Source organism: Elephantulus edwardii, unplaced genomic scaffold (genome assembly GCF_000299155.1).
Source record: "Elephantulus edwardii isolate Elephantulus edwardi_28Jun2011 unplaced genomic scaffold, EleEdw1.0 scaffold00109, whole genome shotgun sequence".
Classification (NCBI taxonomy): Eukaryota; Metazoa; Chordata; class Mammalia; order Macroscelidea; family Macroscelididae; genus Elephantulus; species Elephantulus edwardii.
In genome coordinates, this window is record NW_006399859.1 from 271,708 (window position 1) to 291,451 (window position 19,744).

At 38.7% G+C, this 19,744-nt stretch overlaps 1 pseudogene; it reads right to left on the bottom strand.

The window, feature by feature from the left end:
• Positions 1 to 744: 744 nt before the first annotated feature.
• LOC102853898 overlaps positions 745 to 19,744 on the bottom strand; it is an 88,027-nt pseudogene continuing 69,027 nt past the window's right edge.

The following is a 19,744-nucleotide window of genomic DNA, read 5'->3' on the forward strand; positions in this document are numbered from 1 at the left end:
TCATTTTGCTATGCCTATTTCCTTGGTTTTACTGCTCACCTATTAAACTGGTTCTATTTTGGCTGAAAAATTGAACCACAGGGACAATTTCAATTCCAGGCTTGAGTGTCAGATTATACCAATATAACCTCAGGGTTTAGACCAGTCTCAATCTGAAAAATAAGCCTGCTCCTTCCTGAGCATTGCTTTATATTTTTCTTCTACTCTATCCAAGACCTTATTTATATGTTTCCTTTCAAAGTGGTTAGCAATGACAGCCATGCATTATCTAGTTCTTCTGATCTATATTTCTTCCTCAGAGCCACTAGCATATTTGAACTGCCAGGGAGGTGTGGACTTCAAGTGAGTGGAGCAAATCTCCACAGACTATACCACCAGAGCCCCCATTTCTTTAGGGTGTACGCCTAATAATGGAATTGATCAATCACAGAGTATTTCTTTGTCCAACGTTCTAAAGAAGAAATGTTTCTATAGAAAGTAGTTTTCTATTCAACAATTTCAATACATTTTATATTATAGTATCATTTGCATTTCTTTCAATGTCGCATGACAACAGCCTTTCCACTTCCTTTGTTCATATTTTAATTCATTCTTCTTTTCTTGACCTTCCTTCCTTTTTTGTTTGCTTGGGTTTTTTTGGTTTTTTTTTTTTTGGGCAAATTTGTCCTTTTGGTCTCATTTGTTCTGAGATATATGTTTTTCTTGGGTGTTATTGAGAAAGAGATTTCCCCTCCACCCCTTCTTTCAAGTTGGAGGTGACGGATGTGATGTGGGCTGTTTCGGTAGTTCCTCAGACACATTGGCACCCAGCTTGGCCATTTGCTACACATGGATGCCTATACTCTCACTGGAGAAAAGCACAAAGTGACCAAGATGGCTTTGACAATCAGCTGGGCTGCTGTCTGCTTTAGAAAATCATTCCTGCCACTGCCAGCAGAGGGAAATGCAATGGATTTCAAATTCTTATCGTCTGCCAGAGCCAAGCAGTTCTTCTTCACTGGATTTTCCAGAAGCTCGCCACACCCCTCTGCACCCCAGAATGGATTGTTCCAGTGAATTACAACGTCGGCAGGCAGGCAGTGGCCTACACTGACAGCAGCTTCAGCAACTTCCAGGGGCCCCTTCTTTTCCCAGAGTTGCAGAAGCCTTTACAAACTCTCCGCCACCTTTCTTCTCCAGCGTGTTTCCTTGGTCATTCATCTTTAAGGTCCACGTCAGCATTGGTAGGTTTGGTCATGACCTGCACTCACGCCTAAGTGACTGGTTTCACAGTCAATATGGTTCCACTTCTGGCCAAGGAAGAGGCTCTCGGTGAGAGGAGCGTGAGGCCGCCAGCAGGCCCTTGGTGGTGCTGCTAGTCCTCGATGTTTTGCTGATTTCTCCCTGCTTGCCAGATTCCTGGGCTCCTTTCTTGCCTCCTGCTTTCTTCCACACAGGTGGTGGCACGAAGATGGCTTCTAATTTTCCTTTGGATCCTCACTTCTTGGCTATCGATTCAGGACCGAGGTTTAGTAACGCCGCCCCACTGACGATGGTGGCCCTTTTTAGCAGCTGATTCAGCTCTTTGGCATTGGCCACCCCAGGAGGGTATGGCTAGGCGTAACCTGACCCTTTTTATTGTCTTCTGCTACATTGACAGCTAACTCTTTTATCTCTGCTGTCAAGTACTCCAGGACCTCAGCCATGTGCACAGATGCCCCGACTCCAATCCTGTACTTGGGGATCTTTTAATGTACCACAGCACCTGGCCCGTAGGGAAGCTGACTCCTGCCATGGCGAACCTTGAGGTTTCGAGGGACTTCTTCCCACCCTGGCTTCACCACCCTGGTGGTGGCCCTGAAGGTGGAGCACTAAGAACAAGGGTGCAGGCGGTGACAGGAAGGTGTCTTGGCCTGTGCCCACTCAAGCCTCCCTGCTCCTTGCTGTCCCATCTGCCTCCTCGCTTCCCACCTACATGCCCTACATCCATGCCCTCCGCTATCATTAGTGATTCTTAAACTGTATGCATTATTCTGCACTGTTGTCATGTAAATAATGTCTTATCATATAGTCCTTTTAAACAGCGCTTTTCTTCATCTGCTCCAATGCAGTGTTCATTATTCATCCCACATTTTCTTAGTTTCCCTCTAACTCCCATGTCAGTCCTGTTTTATAACAACAGTATTATGCTGTATTTGTCCTTTTGCGACTGCATAGCAAGGCAGGCTGGGGTGGGAGGAAGGCGGAAACTTTGCAACAATGAATGACTTTTCTTTAAAAAAAAAAGAACTGGAGGGTTAGGGAGGAAAATGTGCAACGCTGAATGAATAAAAATCCGTTTTCTGTAAACATTCTTTAAAATCACAATAAAAATTATTTTTCAAAATTTGCACATTATTCTTTAAATTTACAGAACACCGTCATTTAATCTTTTAATTTTCACAATTCCACAAGTATCTTTAACCATGTAAATGTTCAGAGAACAATGTCAACTCTTTATATCCTCTTCTGTTCAAGCTTTGTGCAATAGAAAGGTGTTGTTGTTGTTGTTGTTGTTGTTGTTGTTATGTGCTGTGGAGTTGACTGCAACTCATAGCAACCCTCTGTACAACAGCCCTAAACCCTGCTCTGTCCTGTGCCAATCTAACACCCATCCCGATTGCCCCAGTCACTGAAATAATCCATCTCATAGAGGGCCTTCCCCTCCTGCGCTGTCCCTCCACCCTCCTAAGCATGATGTCCCTCTCCAAGGACCGGCCCCTCCTTACAACATATCCAAAGTATATCAGACAAAGCATCAGATTCCTTGTCTCCAAGGAGCAGCCTGGTTTTAACACTCTCCAGGATGAACCTGTTTATTCTCTTAGCAGTCCATGGTACACTCAATACTCTTATCCAGCACCACAGCTTAAAGGCATCAATTCTCCTTCTATCTTCCCTAGTCATTGTCCAGCTCTCTGACTCATAACAAGTGATTGTTATAAAAATAAAGTGAACTCGGGAGAGGGAGGAAAATGTGCAACAATAATGAATGAAAATCCAACTTTTCTGTAAACTTTTGTTAAAAATCACAACAAAAATAGTAAGAGTAAGAAGAAAGGTGTTTATTGTAGATTTTATACTTGAAAATTTCCTCTCCTCTTTCTTCCTACATCAAATATATTCAAAAGTATCTGTTGTGTAGTGATCATTTAGAATTAAGACAAACTTGAACCTCAGTTTATCATTTATAAACTGTGTTTCTTTGGAGATACTACATTTGAGACTCACAATGAACACATTCCATATATAGAGGGGATCTATTTTTACATCTAAAGATACCAAGGTTAACATAATTATCCAAAGTCAATGACTAGCAAGTAGTAGTTCTGCCATTGAGGTTTGTGAGACCAACGTCTATTTTTAATTTTATTTTTTGTTAAATCCACTCTTACACAGCACATTCTCAGCGTGGTATTTCATCCTCTTCTGAGAGATTTTCTCATTAGCTTAAAAGTGTCAGCACTGGTATCTCAGGCCTCTCATCATTTGCACTTCATCTATCAGGGAATTCATGTTATGCACCAGATAATCCTCTATCTGTGCTCCCTTTTGGCAGCAGAAACGCTGAGTGGATAGCCCTACTTTGATGCTTGAGCACACCTTCCACCCTGTAAATTGCAGTGGACAACTTGATTGCAATGAGGTGCTGGACATTAATAAGTCTCACTTTATAAAATGCCTGTCTTGGGAGTAGAAAGATTATTCATGAATAACAAGAGCTCAGTGACATTACACTGCCCCATCAAATACTCAGAGAGCTGATCACAATTGGATTAGAATGAATAAAAGTAATTAAAGCAGCTACAGATAGGCATCGAGTCATTTTCTCTTTTAGAATTTTAACTTATTAACTTAGTAGGGAGCTTCCCGCCACCTCCTTTAACAGTCCCTGGGGAAGAGGGGACAAGAAGAAAGGGAGAGAAATATGTGATGTAATTGGCTTGTTAAACTCGGCAGAGTCCTGCCGTGAACAGAGAATAATGTGGTCTCTAGTGAGAGTTTTCACTCATGTCTGCTTAGATCTCGTCTATTGTTCAGGAGCTGTTCCTTGTTTCAAATTACTCTATAGTATAGACGTCTTGAACTATAAATTATATACCCTATGAGATCTAGTATATTAAACTACTAATAGATACTCAACTGTTCCTACTATAAACCTGGAATAGATAGAGAACAGAGTGGTATTTGTTCTGAAACCCACTATTCTTGTCAAGCGTTGGGTATTTAGAAATACGAGAATGATTTGGAAAGATAGTAAGAAATAGTAATTACACTATAGTAAAGACACTCAGAGTTACCTATGCACATATGTACAAATGTATCTAAACTTATATAAATGAAGCTATATATGTGTAGTATGAAAAGTCCATGAATATTATAAATTAACAAGAAGGGGAAGAACTTTAGCATTTAAGTCACAGAACCTCCCATCTGTGTTAGGGGCTTTATTCACAAATTTTGAAGATTAGGGTCTCACAGTACTGAGAATGATTATAGTGGAAAAGTAATAGACTCAGAAATATAATCAAAGTTCTGCAGGTCATGCTGTTTATAGAAGTTACTGACTTTCTCCAGCAGCCCCTCTGTTTCTATTTGGCTCAGTATGGCACATTTTAAACAACAATACAGTTTCTTGTATAGGCATCCTATAACCTAAGTTAGGGCTGATTTATTATAAACCCAATTCTCATAGGATAATTATTTCATCTAAATTTAAGGACAAAATACTATCATCTCCTGTGTCTAGTATTAAAAGAAAATCAATGTGGTCTGTATGTAAACTTTGAAATAAAATCATGCTTTTGCTTATTCAATCATAGTGTGATCCTGTGATATGTTACAAATAAAATGAAAAGAAAAATATGTTGGTTATTTTGTGAAAGACTTTAAGTTCCCTTGTCAGATAATGCTATTCCAATCATTGCGTGTGTGTGTGTGTGTGTGTGTGTGTGTGTGTGTGTGTGTGTAGAGATATAACACGGGGGAGAAAAGCAAACACTATGAAGAGAGCTCTTGACTTTCACATATAAACTCTTACCAGCTGACAGTTTCTCAAAGAATGGTTTCAAACTCTTTGACCTTCACTATCTTTTTCTTGTTTTAAAAATAGCTATTCACATAGAACCAGACAAAAATGTTGAAGTAACAATTCCAGACCTACAATAAATCTGAGAACTCAGTGATTTAGTTTAATAATGGAAGATGATACGATGCAGAAACTAGAGGGTCTTGGTACACATCGTAGAAAGTACATTTTAGAGCTGTCTGAGTATGTGACTGTAAGCCACTAAGGTGTTAAGACAGTGGCTAAGAGGAACTGGAAGTTACACAGATTTCTACAGGTATGCTAGGATATTGCCAAACTTCTTCCTAACTTACATTGAATAAGTATGATTCCAAACATTTACTGGCTCTATTTTTTATTGTTATTGTTGTTGTTGTGTAATATCGAGTCATAACCAACCCACAGCTGAACCTCTGGGATGTTTTCAGAGGCAGTTGATCGCATGGGAGGTGATTGCTCATCTGTCGACCATGGAACATCTGGTGGATTCCAACCCTGTGACTTTGGGATTACAGAGCAGCTTCTTAAGAAAGCATCCATTTATTTTGTCCTTACCATATAGTTTTCGCACATATCTTGTTTGTCCTTACCACATGTATTATTATTAAGCCCATTTTATAAATAATGAAACTTAAAACCATTAGAAATAAAGAGATAGAAACAAACTGAAAAGAAACAATACTACAGATAAAACACAGCAAAACAATGTCTTTCAAAGTCATAACTAACAAACGAAGGTCATTCAGCATTTTCTGACTCCAAAACAATGGCACCATATGTCATATTGTCATTCCTCCACAAGATCAAATAGTTTAGTCTTGACAATGTCAATTTGAAACAGCAAGGAGTACAGAGATCCATAGGAAATCATCTTGATCACAAGTAGCCAAAGCCAACACTCTCCTTTCCTGTTGGACAACAGTGTCTCCCCCTGCACTTGTAAGCACTTTGCAACCTGGAGAACAGGTAAGCAGAACTCTTTGCAAGTGCTCAACCAAGAAAATGACTTTGTGCTTATATATCTGGTACTCACTTTTAACTCCCAGATATCACACAGTTAGGGATAATCACACCAGATGCTCAATGTCAAGAAGACAGTTGTCAACACTCTTGGCACCAGTAGCCAGGAAATTAAAAAAAAATTTAAAAAAAAGTATTGAAAAAAAATATTGTGATGGGAAAGTCCACTATTAGGGGTCTCTCCAGGGTACTGAAGAGCAGTGGTGTCACTTTGGAGACTAAGGTGAGTCTGATACAGGCTATGGTCTTTGCAATCACTTGTTATGCATCAGAGTGTTGGACAATGACTAGGGAGGATAGAAGGAGGATTGATGCCTTTGAGCTGTGGTGCTGGAAAAGAGTATTGAATGTACCCTGGACTGCCATGAAAACAAACAGATTCATCCTGCAGAGGGTTAAACCAGTCTGTTCCTTGGAGGCAAGGCTTCTGGGGCTTTATCTGACATACTTTGGCCATGTTATAAGGATGGACAGGTCCTTGGAGAGGGACATCATGCTTGGGAGGGTGAAGGGATGGCGCAAGAGGGAAAAGCCCTCTATGAGGTGGATTGATTCAGTGACTGGGGTAATTGGGATGGGTGTGTCAGAGGCAGTGTGATTGGCCCAGGACAGAGCAGGCTTTAGGGCTATTGTACATAGGGTTGCTATGAGTCACAAGCGACTCGACAGCACATATCAATAAACAACAACAAGGGAAAATCAGAGGCGGGATTGTACCAGAAGTATCAATACAAGAAGCCCTCCCGATCTCTCACAGGCAAGGAGGCAGTACCCAAAAAACACCCTGGCAAGAGGTGCCCTTCACATTCATTCTCAGAAAATGCTTTACCCACCTAGGTGACAGGCATCAGAAGGCCTAGCAAATAGGAGTTTTTCTACTCCTCAAGTAACAGCAACAGAGAAGACTGGGGGCCTCACCAGTACAAAATGAACCAAACAGATTGAAAGAGCACCTCAAAGGCTTGAAAATTAGGTATTCATTGGAACCAGTAGGTTAACAAAGTATGCAAAAGCTGAAACTAAAATATGAAGAAGGATCTTTAACAAACTAAAAATCTTAAATAGGATTCAAAACTCTAGGAAACAATTAAAAATCACTCCACATATCCAAAACTAGGAACATTGTAATTTAAGTGAGAAAAGGCAATCAACTGATAACCACAGCTTCAGGAATCAGAAGGGAAAATTATCTGAAAAACATTTTAAAGCTGCAACATAAAATTCATTATCAATCAACAGAGAAAACTTCAGAAACGTCATACAAAAAGATCCCAATACAAGAAGGTGTTGACTGTGTATACAAAAAGTATATGAATGCTAATGTTAAATGGACCTTGGTTGAATGTACAATATACCAGAAAGATGTTTGCTTGCGTTTTATTGACTATGAGAAAATTTTCAATGAGGTGGTGGTGGTAGTTGCTGTTGTTGTTATGTGCCATCGAGTTTATTTACAATGTTGGAAAAATATACAAGTCTTGGAGCATTTAATTGTGCTCATGTAGAATTTATGCAGATTAAAAAGTAATAATTCAAAGAGAAAAACGTTACACTACATAGTTTAACTGAGAAAAAAGATATACATCAAGGTTGCATCCTTTCACCATATGTATTCAACTGGTATGCAGAGCAAGCCACATTAGCAGAGAGACTATGAGAATGTGACATCAAGATTGGAAGATGTTTCATTAACAACCTGTGAGAGGTGAATGACCAGCTTGTTTGCTTAAACTAAAGAATTTCATCATGAAAATTAAAGATTATAGCCTTCAGTATGGATTGTATCTCAACATAAAGAAAATGTAAAATTCACAGTTAGATCAATATATAATATCATAACATTTAGAGAAAATATTAAAGTTGTCGGACTTTGTTTAACTTGGACCCACAAGAAACATCAATTCAGCAGACAGAATTCAGTGAGTTTATTATATTGGATAAATATACTTTTAAAAGACCTACTTAAAGTGCTGAAAAATAAGAATGTAGCTCTGAGGCACCTTCTGATTGCGTGTGCCAAGCGTTTTCAACTGTTTCATGTGCATGTAAAAGGTGGACAATGAAAAAGGAAGACTGAAGAAGAATTCATGCTTTTGAGTTGAGGTCTTGGGGAAGACTACTGAATTTACCAAAAACTGCAAAAAGAACACACAAAATCATCTTAGGAAGTTCTCAGTAAAGACAGATTGCTCTTTGTGGGTGAAGATGGTGAGACAAATCTCATATATGTTGGCCATTATGCCTGGTAAAGAGCAGAATTGGGGAGGGGAGAGAGGAAAGATTATACATTATTAAGCTATCTTAAAGCTTCTTTAGGTAGTCATCAAATAAAAGAAAGGAGCAAATATTTGAAGTGCAAAGGAAAAGACTTCACAAAGGTCTAGACGCAGTAAGAGGAAGAAACTTAACATATGGGCCCTGCACGACATTCCCTTTCCTGCTATGACCAGGACATTATTCTAGGTTTTTGATGAGACTTTCTCTTCCATGTTTCCATTCCAGAAAATTGAGTATGGAGTTTGAAATAATCTCTATCCAACATATCACGAACAACAAAAAAAATTAAACAAATCCATCACAGAAGCTATACAACCGAAGTGCTCCTTAGATGTAAGGCTAGTATGGCTTTTTTATCAAATATTTTGGACACGTTATCAGGAAAGGTCACTCCTTCAATAAGGACATCATTCTTCAAAAATAAGAGAGTTAAGAAAAGGAAGACAATGAGATGGAATGACACAGTGACTGCAACAGGGGACTTTAACACAGCAGAGATCTTAAGGAGAGCATAGGGTTAGACAGGATCTGATTCTGTCCTACTGTACACAGGGTTACAATGAATGAGGGAGATCCAGATGGCTCCTAATAATAAAAGCAACGTTGCAGTTTCTGGCATGTATCTGGAACTGAGTACTTTTTTATTGAGTCAACGAATAAATCAATTAATGAAAAATCAGGATTGGTGGAAGATCTATTAACAATCTGCGTTATGCAGATGACACAACCCTGCTTGCTGAAACTGAAGAGGACCTCATGCACTTGCTGTGAAGGGTCAGGGACTGCAGCCTTCAGTATGGACTAAGGCTCAATGTCAAGAAGACAAAGATTCTCACCACTGGACCAATTGGCAGCGTCAGGATGGATGGTGAAGAGATTGAGATTGTTCATAGCTTCAGTTTGCTCGGCTCCACAGTCAACACTCTTGGCACCAGCAGTCAGGAAATCAAAAAGCGTATCGCGATGGGAAAGTTTGCTGTTAGGGACCTCTCTAAAGTACTCAGGAACAATGGTGTCTCTCTGGAGACTAAGGTGCACCTGATAGAGGCCATGGCCTTTGCAATCGCTTGTTATGCATCAGAGAGTTGGACAATGACTAGGAAGGACAGAAGGAGAGTGGATGCTTTTGAGCTGTGATGCTGGAGAAGAGTACTGAATGTACCATGGACTGCCAGGAAAACAAACAGATTCATCTTGGAGAGGATTAAACCAAGCTACTTCTTGGAGGCAAGGATTCTGGGGCTTCGTCTGACATGCTTTGGACATGTTGCCAGGAGGGACGGGTCCTTGGAGAGGGACATCATGCTTGGGAGGGTGGAGGGACAGCGCAGGAGGGGAAGACCCTCTATGAGGTGGATTGATTCTGTGACTGGGGTAATCGGGATGGGTGTGTCAGAGGCAGTGCGGTTGGCGCAGGATAGAGCAGGGTTTAGAGCTGTTGTGCATAGGGTCGCTATGAGTCGAAAACGACTCGGCAGCACATAACAACAACAACAACAACAATTATATTCTATTTCACCTTTTGCAATTTAAGTTGTTTTCTAAAGTTTACATTTAATTTAAGCTAATATAATAGAAAATGGTTATTAAAATATACTGTGAAATTATTTAAAAGCCACAGAAAAAATAAAAATTATAAAAGAAATATCATATATCATCATGCCAATACTATTTGAACTTGACACTTATACAAGTTTTTATTTTAACTTAATGAATTCATTTCTCTTTTCACTTAACTAATCCATATATTAATGAAATGTTGAATGACTGTGTTAACTGAATAGTATTCATTATTATCCACAATGAAATTTTGAAAAGTTGTCTGCCATCTACATATAACCAAAACATGAAACTGTTCATCAACTGTCAAGCCTTATTCCACATGAAAATTAAGTCAGTCTCAACAGTGCATTTCTTAAGCTTTGTCACAATTTAGTATTAAATTCATTATCTCTAATCCTTGATGAAACAGCATGTTTCCAAGCTGACAAAAGCAAATCCTTTTTAATGACAGAAAAGTTTGAGATTGTGAAAGAATTAAGCATTAAAAAAGTTGGGTGAAAAAGTTACTTATGAAGGACTTAGAAAAAGATCTAAAATTGGAAACTGTCACAGACAAGATGCAAATGTAAAGGAGATTAGGAAACACTAACATTTTTTGAGAGATTCATTGTTTGAGGACCTCTACTAAAGCATGTCTAGATTGACTCAATTATTCTTTGCACAGACTCATAAGGTAAGCATTGTAACTTATTTTGTCTTAGACACAATAAACCACTTTTATACAGACTTTCTAGCCAAGATGTCAGAACACCCACAAAATGATTGATCCAACAAAGAACAGGTTTTACAAAGAATAGGTCAGTTATTGTGCAATTAAGAAATCATTGTCTACTGAGAGAATTATCAATTTCTGGTTGTGATGGGACCATGCCTTAAAATAATAAGTAGGTTATAGGTTGAAATTAATTTTCACTCTGTGTATTTTAGGAAGTGCATACAACTCTTTACTCAGTGGTTAAATGTTCACTTACTCACTGAAAGGTTAACAATTTGACTTACCAGCAGCTCCACAGTTGAAAGACGTAGCAATCTGATTCTTTAATAGTTTACAGCTCTAGAAAAGTTCTATAGGAAAGCTCTACTCTCTATTAGGTTGAGATGGGATTAGCAATGGATATTTTTGTTTTTTCAAGGTGTTTTTAAGGCTTATATATAGGTTAATCCTATAGAGTTTTGGGAAAACATCACCACCATAAGGGATTTCTTTCAGACAACACATTTGCTTGCCAAAACTGAAGAGGACAAGAGGCATTTGCTGCGGAAGGTTAAGGACTGCAGCCTTCAATAGGGATTGAAGCTCAAAATCAAGAAAACAGATTATCAGCACTGGGACCCTCCTGGATTCAGAAGAAAGAATTATACTGAAGACAACAGGAGATTGTGAGAGTCAGTGGTAATGAGCATGCTGTCTTACAGAGCAAGGTGGCTGGAGTGGGCTTGCTGGCCCCTGCAGCAAGAACTCAACACTCTCAGGCGGGAAGGTTATGGCAGAGCTAAAATAGTAGTAACATTTTACCAAGTGTTCCCTGTGCTGGGGTTGCCTTACAGGATATTGTGTTGGTGTTTTCCTACTGTAAAGAAGAACCAGATGCCTCTGGGCAGGGGTTAACCATCAGGGCAAAAGATTTTAAACACTTGCTTGTTAGGAGCAAGAGCATCTGAGGTCAAAGGGTAGTGAAGGCTCAGGTAGCATGTTGTTGTTGTTATTATGTGCCGTCTAGTCTCCTGCGACTCATAGTGACCCTATGTACAACCGCCCTACACCCTGCTCTGTCCTATGCCAATATCACTGTCTCCAACACAAAGTTTCTCACTATTCATTGCTCCAATTGGCAGCATCATTATAGATGGAGAAGAGACAATTAACAATTTCAGCTTGTTTGTTTCCATAAGCAACAAACACTCTTGGCACCAGCAGTCAGGAAATCGAAAGGTAAATTGCACTGGGAAAATCTGCTGTAGGGACTTCTCCAGAGTGCTGAAGAACAATGAGTCAGTCTAGAGACTAAAGTGAGCCTGATCCAAGCCATGGCCTTTTCAGTTACTTGCTATGCATCAGAAAGCTGGACAGTGGCTAAAGATGATAGAAGAAGAATCAATGTCTCTGAGTTGTGATGGTGGAAAAGAGTATTGATTACACCATGGACTGCTAAGAGAACTGACAGGTCTTTCCTGGTGAGGGAGAAATTGAGCTGCTCCTGGGAGGCAAGGATTTTGAAGTTCTGTCTCACATCCTTTGAGCATGTGGCCAGGAGGGCCAGTCCTTGGAGAAGGACATCATGCATGGAAGGGTGGAGAGACACAACACAGGAGAGGAAGATGCTTGATGAGATGGACTGACTTAGTAACTGTTATTCACTGCCTTTGAAAACCTGCTGGAGTGTCAGCTATGAGTCAGTTCCAACAGTACATAACAACTATACAGCAAGCCATGAGATGGTAGTGAATTGTTTGCTTTTGTTTGTTTGTTGTGAAGTGTTTTCAGTCCTTTCATGTGCATACTACATCTAGACAGTGAATACCCACCACTGTTGTTGAATAAGTTTTGACTTATAGTGACCTTTCATAAGGCTTCTGAGGCTGTAAATCTTTACATTTCTTCCTTAGAAAATTGTGTGAGTTTGGACCAGGACCTTCCAGTTAACAGGGAGACACATTGCACACAACGTGCCCAAAGCAAGTGAGATGGAATTTCACCATCCTTGATTCCAAGAGCAACCAGGCATCACTTTCTCCAGGGAAGACCTGTTTGTTCTCTTTGTCATTCTCTGGTATGTTCAATATTCAATTACAACAGCAGTGCTCCCTAGTAATCTTCTTGTAAACTAATCTCCATTTCAGATGCTTCTCCACTGAAAGCAACCCACCACCATGGGCAAATCTGGGACAGGAAGTCAGGCTCCATCAGTCCTTTCTTCCCTTCCTTCCATTTGATCATGTGATTGCAATTAACTTGCAAAGGTTGGAAGCCCTGAGCAAGATAAGACTTTATATGTACAGTATTGAGCGAAGCAGCTTTTCTAAGCTATATGAGGTTTTATTTGTAAATAAAATACATTCATAATGACTTCAGAAGACAATAGAAGAGTTGATTCATTAAAATTATGGCATTGGCAAAGAGTGTTGAATATGCCATGCATTGCCAGAAGAACAAATTTTGTCATGAAAGTATAGTCAGAATGCATCTTGCAAATGGAAGACGGCAAGATTTCATTTTATGTTTTTTGGATGTTAGCAGAAGGGACTAAACCCTGGAGAAGAGTATTGGGCTTGGTTAAGTAGAGGGTTGGTGAAAAAAGAGAAAGCCTTTCCATGAGCAGTGGTTGCAAACATAAATTAAAATATAGCAGCAATTGTAAGGTGGTCCAAGATTTAGGAATGTTTTCTTTAGCTTTGTTGAGAATTTCAGAAAATTATTTCAGTCTGTAAAGGTGTAGTGCATGTATCACAAAATTGCTTTTCTTATATGTTCAAACAATTTGACTAATATAATCAGCATTCAGCTTACTAAGGGCAAACCATAAAGGTTTCTTATTTAATATATAAAGATTTAGTACACAAAAACCTCCTGGATTTTCTCTCTTCTTTGTTTCTTGTGTAGAAATATTCTGATCACATCTTTCTGCAAAGCACAAGGACAGTGTTAGGCAATCCTGTGGTATTTAAAATAATGGTATTATAATTTTTCTGTTATCCTAAAGAATTAAAAACAGGGAAATACAATTAATTATGACAGATTATGATCAAATGGTTTATTTAGGTGTTCTTCAATTAAGCATACAAATACTCTAAAGAGTGCTTCTCAACCACTCACAATTTTTAATTTTTCACTTGAGATATTTCTCTAGGCTAAATATGGGTGAGGGGTTTTTGTTTGTTTTTTGGGGTTGGTTTGTTTGTCCAGTATAAAATACTATCCACAATCAATACCTACGGTAATAGCTGTCAAGGAACAAAAAAAGATGCATTGCATTGGGGAAGGCTGGCTGTCAAGTACCTTTCTAAAATGCTAAAGAACAAGAATATCTGTTTAAAGATGAATGTGTGCCTGATCCAATCCTGGTCTTTACAATTATTTTCTGTGCATATAAGAGTTCAATAAGGATTAAAGCTCAACATCAAGAAAAAGATTATCGCCATTGGACCAACTGGTAGTACCATGCTGCATGGAGACAAGGTTGAGGTTAACAATTACAGCTTGTTCGGCCCCACAATCAACACTCTTGGCTCCAGCAGTCAGGAAATCAAAAGACAAATTGCACAAAGAAAATCTGCTGTCAGAGACCTCTCCAGAGTACTGAGAAGCAATAATGTTAGTCTAGAGACTAAGGTGCATGTGAACCAGTCCATGGTCTTCTCAATTACTTGCTATGCATCAGAGAGCTGGGCCATGATTGAGGATGAAAGAAGAAGAATAGATGGATTTGAGTTGTGCTTCTGGGGAAAAAGTCTTGAACATACCATGGACCGTCAAGAAAACAATTAAGTCTGTCTTGGAGAGGGTGAAACCAAGTTTCTCCTTGAAGGTTAAGATTTTGAAGCTCCATCTCACACACTCTGGGCATATATCCAGGAGGGACCGGTGCTTGAAAAAGGACATCATGCTTGAAAGGGTGCAGGGACAGCACAGGAGAGGAAAACCCTGATGAGATGGATTGATACAATAACTGGGTAGGTCAGAGTCAGTGAGACTGGCTCAGAGCTGTTGTACACAGGGTCACTATGAGTGGTTAACTCAATGGCACATAATAACAACAACATGAGATTTCAACAGTAAATAAGGATAAGTATCAATACCTTTGGGTTGTAGTATTGGAGAAGAGTATTGAATACTCCAAGGACTGTCAAAAAAACCAAAAAATTCTACCTTAGAGGAAATGCAACTGGATCCCTCTTAGAGGCAAGGATGGTAAATATAGTTTGGACTTGTGAGGAGGGGCCAGTTCCTAGTAAAAGATACCATGATGCGTTGTTAGAAAGTCAGAGAAAGAGAAGAAGACCTAAACTAAATAGATTGACATGGTAACAGCATCTAACAACATGGAAAATGATTTTTTTAATTTGATATATATCCACACATCAAAATTTCAACAAACCTGTCATACTCTCTCTTATCCTCCCTCCTTCCCTAGTAAATTCCTGCTGGACCAGAACTTTTGCTAGAACACTAAGGCGATTCTTACACCAGCTTTGCTGTTCCCTGGCTGTTTTCTAAGGTCACATTGCTCACTCGCTCACTCTGCTTTTTCTTAGCTCTACCCCATACACATGCTCATCCTGAGATGAGTTGGGTTTTTTCCCCTAAATATTCTGGTATTTGCAGATTTCACTATTATAAAAGAGAACATATGCTGCCACAGTTTTATTGTGTCCTCTGATGGATTTTCTTCTAAACAGTTGGTTTTCAATAGAGAGAATATTCAAAAGAAAGGGCATGAAGGGAACAACATCATTCAAGCATGCAAATCTCATCCACTCAGCTATTCTTTAAGCAAAGAAATTGGCAATGTTTATGCTGAGTCCTGTTCATTCTCCTGCACTTTGGAGGCTGCAAAAATAACACAAAACAAAACAAACTGCAAAAGAAACTCAATTTCCTTGTTTGCCTTAAAAGAAAATAGGCCACTCAGTTTTGCAAGCCCTGTCCTGTGCATACTGCAAGTGAACTCATGAGATATGAACTCATGTGTGCTCAAACTAAGGTGGGCGAAGTAGGCTAAATGGTCCTAGATTCCAGTGTGAAAGCTGATATGTATGAGTCCTGGGGTGAACCCACATGCTGCTATGTTGTCGTTGTTGAGTACTGTCTAGTCAGAACTGACTCATAACTGATCCTTTCATACGTTCTCAGAGGCAATAAATCTCATGGAAAAATATTGTTCATCTTTCTGCCATGGAACAGCTGGTGGATTTGAACTATGCACCTTTGGGTTGGCAATGTAATTCCTTACTACTGATGGCCTAGTGGCAAGAAGTTGTGCTGCAATCTTGAAGGCACGTGACTCAAGGCTACCTACCAGCTACTCCGCAAGAGAAGGATAGACAATCTCTTTCGCTGTGATTAACTGCTTCTGAAAACCCTCTGTAGAGTCAGCTATGGGTTGATTCTGACTCTATGAAGGACAGTAAGCCATCAGAGGTCCCTGTACAAGAGATTAACTGGGTTTTGTATGTTAGGGAGTCTCTGGGTGGTATAAACGGTTAAAAAGCCCTTGATAATGGAGCCAGAGACTTCAGAGTAGAACGGTCTGGAGGTCTTGTAAAACAACACATCATTGCAAACCCTGTGGAGCAAGGTTCTAATATGAGACCACAAGCTGGTCATGGGTCAGAAGTGACTCCTTAGAAACTGGTTTATCCTGTGGATTACTTATGAAACATGCATAAATCTTTACCTTTATGTCTCTAAAATGGAAATTCTAGCATCACATAGTGCAATCCTGCCACAGGGGAAATGAAATGAGCGCAGAACTCATTCATAGGTTCATTTGGTGAACATATACGAGGTAAAGACAGAAATACAGTGAATTTGCTTTTCCAACATGTAATATAGACCATTTAACTGTTACCTAAATATGATTATATTTTTAAATTCCTATTACCTCAGAATATAATAGACGGTGATTTTAACTTTTTTGTAGACTAGAAAAGAGAATATTATAGATACAGGTATATGATGATAGATAGATAGATAGACAGATAGATAGATAGATAGATAGATAGATAGATAGATAGATAGATAGATAAAGAGTATAATAAGTGGGGAAAGAAAATGTAGACGTGGGTTAAAAAAGGGTTAAGGTTCCTAAGAAAGAATGCTTTTTACAGTAATAAATGCCACGGTCAAGATGTATATCACTTGAATAAGATGAAGAAAGTAGCAAAACAAATATCTAAGGGCATAAAATTCTGACCAGTAATGAAATTACAGGCCGCGAGGTGAAGAAATACATACTTTTTTCAACTTTAATTTTTCTTTTAGCCAAAGTAATGGGATTTGCCTTCAGATAGTTCCTGAAAAGAGTTTAGATTGAGAAGTCTGTGGGACAAAATCTTGCCTGCATGTAGCCTATGGCCAACTCCTGCTAATTACACATTTCTTTCATAGTTTGCTCGATTTGTGTCATTCATCATCCAATGATTCAATACAACCGACTTTGCTAGTTCTGTGACAGGATTGCTAAAAATGATAGTAATGGCTTGAATTTAAATGGTTTCACAATAAATGGGAATATTTTTAAGAGGCTTTGAAGACTCCTATTAAACATATAAATTGCTATTTGACCTAGTAAGTAGTTACCAAAAGTTGTAATTTGGAGAAAAGAGTAATTTTTTTTTAAAAAAATTATTATTGTATGTGTGTGTGTGTGTGTGTGTGTGTGTGTGTGTGTGTGCTATCAAATCAGATCTGACTGGTACAGGAAGAGACTGTCCCTCCTTCTCCAGCAGAGAATCTGGTGGATTCAAACTGCACACCTCTGGGATTGCAGTGCAGCTTCTTGCCACTAGGCCACCAGAGCTCCCTTGAAAAGAGTAATATTAAATTTCATGTACTAACAAACAATGCTGGTCGAGTAATCGAAGGAACTCTGTCCTGGATTTGTTTTGGCTTGGATTGAGGAGTAAGGAATAGACTGCGAAACAGAATTTGGGCAGTGAGGAGGTTGGCAGTGAGTAGTAGTAAGAAAAAGAACTACCAAATTTATGTAATTCCATTGTGCATAGTCATATATTTTTCTCTTAATTACAGGATGCCAAAGTTTAATGCACATTCTTGCTTTTATGAGGAGTCCTCAAATTCACTGACCCATAGCCCATATGTTCAATCAAACAAAAGCCTCTATGATTCTGTGTCATAATAGCTATTGTTTCTATATTTTTACTCATTGCAGCCATCTCACTGAGGGTTGGGTCTTCCTCTCTTTAGCTGATGATATGTGTTCACAGATATTGCCTCAAAACATGGGAGGTAACCTACCTTATCAAAAAGTGTTCTTGCTGCACTTCATCCAATCAGAAGAAGTCTGTGCTACTAACTATAAATAGTACATTCAAAATGCTCCATCTACACCAACAGTCAATACAATAATGATCTGTTTTAGTCCCTAGTGTTTAGGAACTTAGATCACAGAGATATTGAGTAGTTAGCTAACATCTCACAAGAAGTGAGTACCAATGTTCTAAAGGGAGGCCTCTGGCTCCCAGTCTTGCTCGTGTATGAATTAATAATTTGTATTGCATTTACTTTGTAAAATGGTTAGACATTTTAAGAACAATAAAATTATCAAAACAGAAAGACTGCTGCCATTTGAGAGTTTATGTAGCATAGGTGATTTTTCTCATCAATTATTCAGAGGAAAAGTAACCTTTACATAGTATACTTTAGGGTCTTCAGGATGTTGAAGATATTCTAGAACTCATCTTTCAAGAATTTGGATGGCTTGGCAGAAATATACAGTGTTTAAGATTAATATACAAGGTTAAAATCTCCCTCCCTCTTGTTCACTCTCTGTTTCCTCTGAAACAAAAATAACTAACTAAAACAGTAAAAGAAATTTTCACTAGAGGGAATGTTTCTTTCCTAAAACTTAAACCACATGCTGACCTGTACACACACCAGAGTCATTTTGTTTTTAATTAAACCAAATTTAAGATTAGTTTTAATGTAAATATAGTAAAATTTGAAAGATAGAATTAGAGCCATATATAAGAGCCTGGATTCTTATATAAGAGCCTGGATTCTTATCAATCTTGACAAGAAATGCAGTGCACACCGCCTTCCTTCATGACAATCCTGTGAGTGTGAATCTAGCAGACTCTGTGAAAACATCTTGAGGCAGCTTTGCTCCTCTCAGACCTTGGGCCTCACCTGCCTCTTTGATCACTGAGATTCTATGATCTTTATTTTATGTACATCTTTCTTTTTTGGAAATTCATGCTTTGCTCTGTCATAACCCTATCCCATTTCCTTTTTTCAATCTACAAATAACAGTGTTTTATTTAACACTGTAGAGACCTAAAGTGCATAAGTTACATTTGATTATCCTTTTAATGATAACTTTCTTTAAATACGTCACCTTCTTCTAACCTTTTCTACTCCTCCTTTCATTGTCCCCTTCTGCTATGATTCTTGTTTGCACTTTCCTTAAATTCTTTTAACTTTCCTTTGAAGTGGCTACAGACCTTCTCAATTCAGTTTTGACTTGTAGCCTTCTCTCTTCATCTGTTATATCTTCTCTCAAGGTGGAATCCTATATTAATCTTAACCAAAGACCGAAAATTCATAAGGTATAAAGAAAGAATGCTACACACATCTTTCTAAATATTAATGTGAGGAGCCTTCTCAAGAAAGTGAATGCTCCTTGTTAAATAGAGAATCTGCTGTTGTAAGGAGTCAAAACCAAGAGGAAAAAAAGTAGGTACTATGTGAATATCGTTTAGAAGTGGTATGTTCCAGTGAAACAGATAAAATTCAGGAAGAATAATGTCTGCATAGGGAGCTCTCGTGGCTTAGTGGTAAGAAGCTGAAGGCATGCAGTTCGAATCCACCAGATGCTCTGTAGGCGAAGGATGAGCAATGCTATTTTGTGCAATTAACTGCCTCTAGAAACCCCCTGCAGGGTCAGCTATGGGTAGGTTTTAACTTGATGGTATACAAAAACAACGATTGAAATAGGTTAACAATATCAAAGGACCAGAGATTAAGAAATAAAGCTGTTTTCAAGTATGATTCAAAATCCCTAGGTTATACTAAATTGAATTCAGAGTTTTGGTTTTATATATATATATACATATGTA